This window comes from Loxodonta africana, chromosome 8, assembly GCF_030014295.1.
Source record: "Loxodonta africana isolate mLoxAfr1 chromosome 8, mLoxAfr1.hap2, whole genome shotgun sequence".
Lineage (NCBI taxonomy): Eukaryota > Metazoa > Chordata > Mammalia > Proboscidea > Elephantidae > Loxodonta > Loxodonta africana.
Window position 1 is genome coordinate 36,002,698 of NC_087349.1, and position 8,059 is coordinate 36,010,756.

Sequence of the window (8,059 nt, forward strand, 5' to 3'; positions counted from 1 at the left end):
TGTTATTGCTTGAGCCTATTGCAGCCACTGTATCAATCCATCTCCTTGAGGGTCTTCCTCTTTTTCACTGACCCTCTACTTTACCAAGCATGTCATCCTCCTCCAGGGACCGATCCCCCATGATAACATGTCCAAAGTATGTGAGATGTAGTAATAATATGCTAATGGATGGTGATTACCTTTGATTAACCCTATATAAAGAATTATATTCCCCAGTGGAGCTAATTAGTAGAAACAATTACCCATAAGTATGCTTCAAGAAGCTGAAGCACATACATTTTTCCCAAATGTTAAAACTAAAATATTATCTAAACATGCATTCTTCCTCAGACTCTTTGAGCTGAGCTCAACTATATCAAAAGTCAGTATAAAACTGTGTGTTATGAAAACCTAGGAATGAGCATATAAAAAGTATTTTTTTACTGAAGCTTTGTAAGTTACCAAATTATAGTGTAGATGCTATTGTTCTTGTTATTTTTTGAAGGTGAGGTGTTTTATACCATAGAATAACATGGTTTTTTGTTTGTTTGTTTTACCATAGAAAATATACTTCCTTACATATTAGAAAAATACAAATCATCTATCCATCAGCTGTCACTTCAGATCTAAGGCAGCAGAGTAGGCTCCCAGGCATCTTATAGCAGTATTATATAAATCCTTTTTCAGAGGAAACACTTATTCTGTGGTCTGATGCACACACAAGGCAGTATTGGGGTGCTGATGATGTTTTGCAGTAAATTAACACTTTTTCCACCACAGAGAAGTATTGAAAAGCGAGAGAAGCACTCAAAACCCTCCTTGCCACTCCTGAACACCGAAGTCAATGCCTCATATTTTGAGGTCGGTTCTGCTGTTTCACGTGGCTCAAAGCTTCCCATAAACCTCAGTAAATGTTGGCAAGACTGTGTTTTAAAGGAAGTATTATTATTAAAAACAAAAATTATTATTAGGGTAAGCAAAAAGATTTTGACTTTCAGAAAACATAATGAAGCTATTTCAGGTGTGATAAATAAGATTACTTATTAAAGAACATATTTGTACCTTCAAAATAAAATAATATCTCAAGCAGAAAAATCAGAATTGCTGATTTTATTCTATTCTTCTAGCTTTCTTGTGGCACTATTTCAATTAAGATGTAAAAAGCAATGTTACCGTGATGGCAAATTCCTTGAATGTTCTATTTTAAATGAAAAAGAGTATGTAATAATTTTTATCTTGGTTCCCATGTAATTTAATATGTCAAAGGGAATTGAGAGTACTATATCCTACACAGTTATTTTTATTGTTGATCTTTTTATTATTAAGCTGAATCAATATATAACCTCAATTTAAAATGATGTTAGGTGTTTAGAAATATTTACTTTTTATACAACAATCATGAAGTACCTAAAAAATTATCATGAAAAGAAAGATATTTCACTTACTTTTAGTAAGGACTTACTGATCTGCAGTTTAAAAACTCATCAATGTGATTTTTTAAAAAATAAATCAGAAAAGTTCTGCTCTGATTTTCAGATAAAGTAATAAGGTAAATATAGATGTTTAAAAAAAAAAAAAAAAGATGTTACTTTGAGGACTAAGGTGTGCCTGAACCAAGCCATGGTATTTTCAATTGCCTCATATGCATGCGAAAGCTGGAAAATGAATAAGACCAAAGAAGAATTGATGCCTTTGAATTACAGTGTTGGTGAAGAATATTGAATAAACCATGGACTGCCAGAAGAACGAACAAGTCTGTCTTGGAAGAAATACAGCCAGAGTGTCCTTGGAAGTGAGGATGGTGAGACTTTGTCTCACGTACTTTGGACATGTTATCAGGAGGAAGCAGTCCTTGGAGAAGAACATCATGCTTGGTAAAGTAGAGAGTCAGTGAAAAAGAGGAAGACCCTCAACCAGATGGACTGACACCGTAGCTGAAATAACGGGCTCAAACATAACGATTGTGAGGATGGTGCAGGACTTAGCAGTGTTTCGCTCTGCTGTACATGTGGTCCCTATGAGTCCGAACCAACTCTGTGGCAGCTGACAATAACAACAACTACACAGATATTCGCTCAACGCTTAGAATTCACCAGTGATTTATAAGAAAGGTTGCATAATATGAAAATTCTGATATTATTTTGCTTAAATTAACCTTACTTGAAAATATTTACCTATAGCAAGAGAGAATTCTTAATATATTACAATTTGTAGCTGATGCTAATATATAAGCATTTAAACTTTTTTTTTGCTGAAAAATCTACCCACTCAATAACTTAAAATTAAGTATTTCTTTTAAACTTTTTAATTAAACATTTCATTAAATAATTTTAAAGTATGATATCGTATTTCATAAAAATGCTTAGGAAAATTTTCTAAACTGACTGATTAAATGTAGAACAGTTAATTCTATAATTAAATATTGCTTTGCAAAAACTACTTAATAATATTGAACAAAGAAGGTCAATGTCAAATTTATCAATGATAAAAACATATTAATTCACAATCCCAAACTGAAGATTAAAAATAAAGTTTGTAGGAAATCACATGGATAATTAAAATATAGTACAATCAAGGAAAAATTTTAATACTTCAAATCGTTACTGCTTATCCAATGCTGCATTCTGCAATGCCTCTTGAGCACCGGTGCTGCAGAGACTCAAATGAAAAAGACATGGACTCTGTCTTCAAAAGGCCCTCTGTCCAGTGGCAGAAGCAGATCTGTGTGTCAGAATTCTAATACCAGCCATATGGGGTATATGGAGTGCTCTGTAGCACAGAGCACCTTTCATCTGACTGGGAAAAAGATGCCAATTCTTGCACGATTTCCACTCTAGTTGTTTTTTTGTCATAAGCAGAGATGTCACAATGTAGTTACCTAATTATAATACAAGCAATTGTACATTTTAGTGTGAAAAATGCAGTCCGGAATACGGAAAACTGTAAGTTCTGCAACTATGCGTACAAGATGATTAAATGCCAAGGGAATGTGCCAAGTAACTGAAAAGACAAAATGTTTAATTTCTTCTGTTTGGAAAACCATTGATTAACTTTCTTTTATTCTGATTTGACACTTTTCAGCCTATTGTTATTCTATAGTCTACTAACGATGATACTTTAAGTTCCTAGATGAGAAAAATGTCTTTAAAGAGTAGTTACAAAACTTAATGCATTTAAACACTGTGAAAAATATGAAAATTAGGGTGAAATGAAACAAATTTTACATAGAAGAGGCAGACGATAGGAATAGCAACAGTATTTGAGAAAACTAATTTCTGTAATTCGGAACTAAATCTAGCTATAAATATTCTTACCAAATATGCAATAATTACTGTACTTTTAAAATAACTTTTTATTTTCAAAGTTACGTGAAAATAGCAAAGATAGTATAAAGATCCCCTTTGATCCAGATTTATCAATTGCTTACATTTTACCCCTTTTCTGTATGTGTATATTTATGTAATTATATTTTTATATATGCTTTGTGTGTGTGCGTGTGATTTATTTAAGAGTATTTTTTTTTATGTTTTGAGATATCATACCCTTTTGTCCCCCCAAAATTCAGTGTGTATTCCCTAAGAACAAGAACATTCTCTTACTTAACCACAGTAATATGATCAAACTTAGGAAATTTAACATTAATACAATACTACTAGCTGATCCATAGTCTCCCCACCAGCCTGTCAGTTTGTTGTATTGTGGTGACTTGCACCTTGCTGTGACACTGGAAGCTTTGCCACCAGTATTTCAAATACCTGCAGGGTCACCCTTGGTGGACAGGTTTCAGCGGAACTTCCAGACTAAGACAGACTAGGAAGAAGGATCTGGCAGTCTACTCCTGAAAAAATTGGCCAGCGAATACTTATGAATAGCAGCAGAACATTGTCTGATACAGTGCTGGGAGATGAACCCCTCAGAATGTTGCCATCCTTGCTTCTAATGGGCATTCTGGCTGTACTTCTTTCAAGATAGATTTGTGGTTAGGTGCCTTTAGAGTCAGTTCAGACTTATATAGCGACCCTATATACAACACAAAACACTGCCCAGTCCTGAGCCATCCTCACAATCACTGCTATGCTTGAGCCCATTGTTGTGGCCTCTGTGTCAATTTATCTCATTGAATGTCCTCTTTTTTGCTGATCCTCTACTTTACCAAGCATGATATCCTTCTCCAGGCACTGTTCTCTGCTGATAATATGTCCAAAGTATGTGAGATGAAGTCTTGCCATCCTCACTTTTAAGGAGCATTCTGGTTGTACTTCTTCCAAGACAGATCTGTCCATTCTTCTGGCTGTCTACGGTATATCCAATATTCTTTGTCAACATCATAGTTCAAAGGCATAAATTCTTCAGTCTTCCTTATTTACCATTCAGCCTTTGCATGCATATGAGGTGAAAATACCATGAAAAAAATACCGTGGCTTGTGTCAGGCACACCTTAGTCCACAGTGATATCTTTTCTTTTTTAACACTTTAAAGAGATCTTTTGCAGCAGATTTGCCCAATGCAATGCGTCTTTTGATTTCTTGACTGCTGCTTCCACACGTGTTGAACATTACTTGTACAGGCAACGTATGTCTTGATCATAGTGATTAACCTAGCCAATGACTAAATTGAAGCTGCAAGGGAACATTTAATTTTTGAAAAGAGATTGTCCATGCACTGTACTAGCAATATCTGAAGTGCTAATATCTACAACATATTCGTTAGTGCCTTTTAACTTTGGAAAGCTTTCCTGGACTTCACAGCACATTAAGAAAAATGAGTATGACATAATGGAAAATTACCACAAGTCAATTTTTCTAAGATGTAATGGCATATTTTATGGCAATGCTGAGGTTATTGTACCCACTAAGGGGAAGTTATAATACAGGTACACATATGTTGATGGATTGAAATAGAAAGCATTAGATAGCCAACAAAAATTCTGACATTCTTTTTTGCGGGGGGGGGGGGTTGGTGGTTAAATTGACTTATCAGGTCGTTAGATTTATCTTCTATTCGTAAATAATTATTTGAATATTTTTCTAAATAATTTATTTTTTGCAACACCTAGATATCTGATCGGTACAATTAGTAGTGTAATCTTTTAGCCATTTATTCATTCATTCTTGCTTGACTGATTCTCTAATGACTAGTCCATATCTCAGGTAGTGAAGTGCTATGTTACAAACCAGTGTTTTCCCCACTATACCAGGGGTTGGCAGGCTATGGTGCATGGGCCAAATCCAGCCTGCTACTTGTTTTTGCATGGCCTGTGTGTTGGGCCTGTGTGTTGGTCCTCTAGTGCTGCTATAACAAAAATATCACAAGTGGATGGCTTCAACAAAGGCAAGTTTATTCTCTCACAGTCTAGTAGGCTAGAAGTCCAAATTCAGGGCATCAGCTCCAGGGGAAGGCTTTCTCTGGGTCTTCTTCCTTGTCATCAATCTTCCCTGGTCAAGTAGCTTCTCAGAGCAGGAATCTTGGGTCCAAAGTATACACTCTGCTCCTGGTGTTGCTTTCCTGGTGGTATGAGTTCCCCTGTGTCTCTCTGCTCACTTCTCTTTTTGTATCTCAAAAGAGATTGACTTAAAACACAATCTAATCTTGTAGATTGAGTTTACATTAACTGCTGCTAATCCCATCTCATCAATATCACAGATATAGGATTTACAACACATAGGGAAATCACATCAGATGACAAAATGTGGTGGACAATACTGAGAATCACGACCTAGCCAAGGTGACTGATATTTTGGGGGGACACAATTCAATCCATGATAGCCTGCAAGTTAAGAATGGTTTTTACATTTTTTAATGGTTGAAAAAATCATAAAAGCTGTAATATTTAATGGCATATGAAAATTTTATGAAATTCAGCATCCATAAGTAAAGATTTACATAGTCATGCTTATTTGTTTCCTTATTGATGATAGCTACTTTCACATTACAAGAGCAAACTTTGTGTAGTTGTGACAGAGACAACATGATCTGCAAACCCTAAATTGTTTCCTAGCTGGACCTTTACAAAAATCCTTTGCCATATAAACTCTCCATAATTTAACAGAATATTATCAGTTGCATACATTTTTGTAAGAGTCTGATGTAGAGATTCTACACAAACAGGAGAAGAACAAGGTGATATTACTTGGCTGAGATGGCTTGCCATCCCTCAACATACAGCTGAAAAGAGGGTGGTGGGTTTTGCAACTTGATTTCTCTATCCAGGTCCCAACACATGACTACCGTGAGATCTAGGGTAATTTATTTAACCTCTAACATTTGTCATATATAGATGTGGATATCACCAGCCATGCCAAGTTATTGTGTAGTAATACATTTCCTGCTTTCAATAGTATAGGAGATAATGAACTATGAGAGAGGATCAATTTTGGCAATTAAAAAAAAAAAGCAAACCTGTTGCCATCAAGTTGATTCTGACTCATAGTGACCCTATAGGACAAAGTAGAATAGCCTCATAGGGTTTTCAAGGAATGGCTGGTGAATTCCATCTCCCAGTCTTTTGGGTAGCAGCCAAGCACTTAACCACTGCACCACCAGGGCTTACTTTGGCAATAGACAAGAGTATTTGTCATATGAATGTTTCTTCTTATGAATTTGATAGACTTGAAATTATTTCTGTGTGGGATTGGAGGAAGCCCCCAATATAAGGATCCTTTGCAGTCTTCCTAATTTAGATAATAAACTGTGTGGTAACTATACTATCTTTTGCCTTTTAATAAGTGCATGTCTCTGATAGTGGGATTCATAAACTGAGAGAAACCAAACTGGCAGTCTGGTAACAACAAAGAGATAGTGTAGCAGGCAATTGTTTGTGACTGCTGAGCCTGCAATTAAGTTCCATGAAAAGCTTTTTAATGCATTTGAGTAGTTTATGGTAGATAATCTGGGGTGATGAACAAGGAATGGGAACAGCCACATGTATCATCTTAAACTTGTAGTTTCTTCATAATATACTTCCTTACCAGCATTCCCTCAGGGCTCTGCTTCCATTTCCAGAGCTCTGAATTTCAGGTGCACCCTGGTGGCCTAGTGGTTAAGTGATACAGCTGCTAACTAAAGGGTCGGCAGTTCAAATCCGCCAGGTGCTCCTTGGAAACTCTAATGGGCAGTTCTACTCTGTCCTATAGGGTCGCTATGAGTCAGAATCGGCTCGGCAGCAGTGGGTTTGGTTTTTTTTGGTTAAGAGTTAAGGCTCTTACCAAAAAGGGTTTAGCATATAACAAGCAAGAAGTCTGAATTTAGCCCTCCCTCTGTCAAAAATTATATTAAAGAGAAACTGATGTCAATAAATTGTACAACTGTAAAAAGTTGAATTGGTAAAAGTTGTGTGATAGATATTTTTAAGAAGAAGAAGGAAAAAAAAAGAGCAGCTACTGAGGCTGCTTATGGACAACCAAGTGCCTCCTGGGATTTAGTTTCTGGGTTTGGAGGTTTGTTGTTTTTAGGTTCTGTCTAGTAGGTTCCAACTCCTAGATACCCTGTGTACAACAGAATGAAATGCTGCCTGGTCTTGCACCATCCTCACAATCACTGCTACGCTTGAGTCCATTGTTGCAACCACTGTGTCAATCCATCTCGTTGAGTATCCTCCTCTTTGACTCTACCATGACTCTCCTCCATGACTCTCTACCAAGCATGATGCCCTCTTCCAGGGACTGGTGCCTCCTGATAAGATATTCAAACTAAATGAGATGAAGTCTCACCATCTTTGCTTCTAAGGAGCATTCTAGCTGTACTTCTTCCAATACAAATTTGTTCATCCTTCTAGCAGTCCATGGTATATTCAGTACTATAATTGAATATATGGTATATTCTTCACCAACACCCTAATTCAAAGGCATCAATTCTTCTTCCATCTTACTTATTCATTGTGCTCTTTCACATGCACATGAGGTGATTGAAAATACCATGGCTTGTGTCAGGCACACTTAGTCCTCAAAGTGATATCTTTGCTTTTTGACTCGTTAAAGAGGTCTTTTGCAGCAGATTTTCTCAATGCAATATGTCATTTGATTTCTTCACTGCTGCTTCTATGGGCATTGATTGTGGATCCACATGAAATGAAATCCTTGAG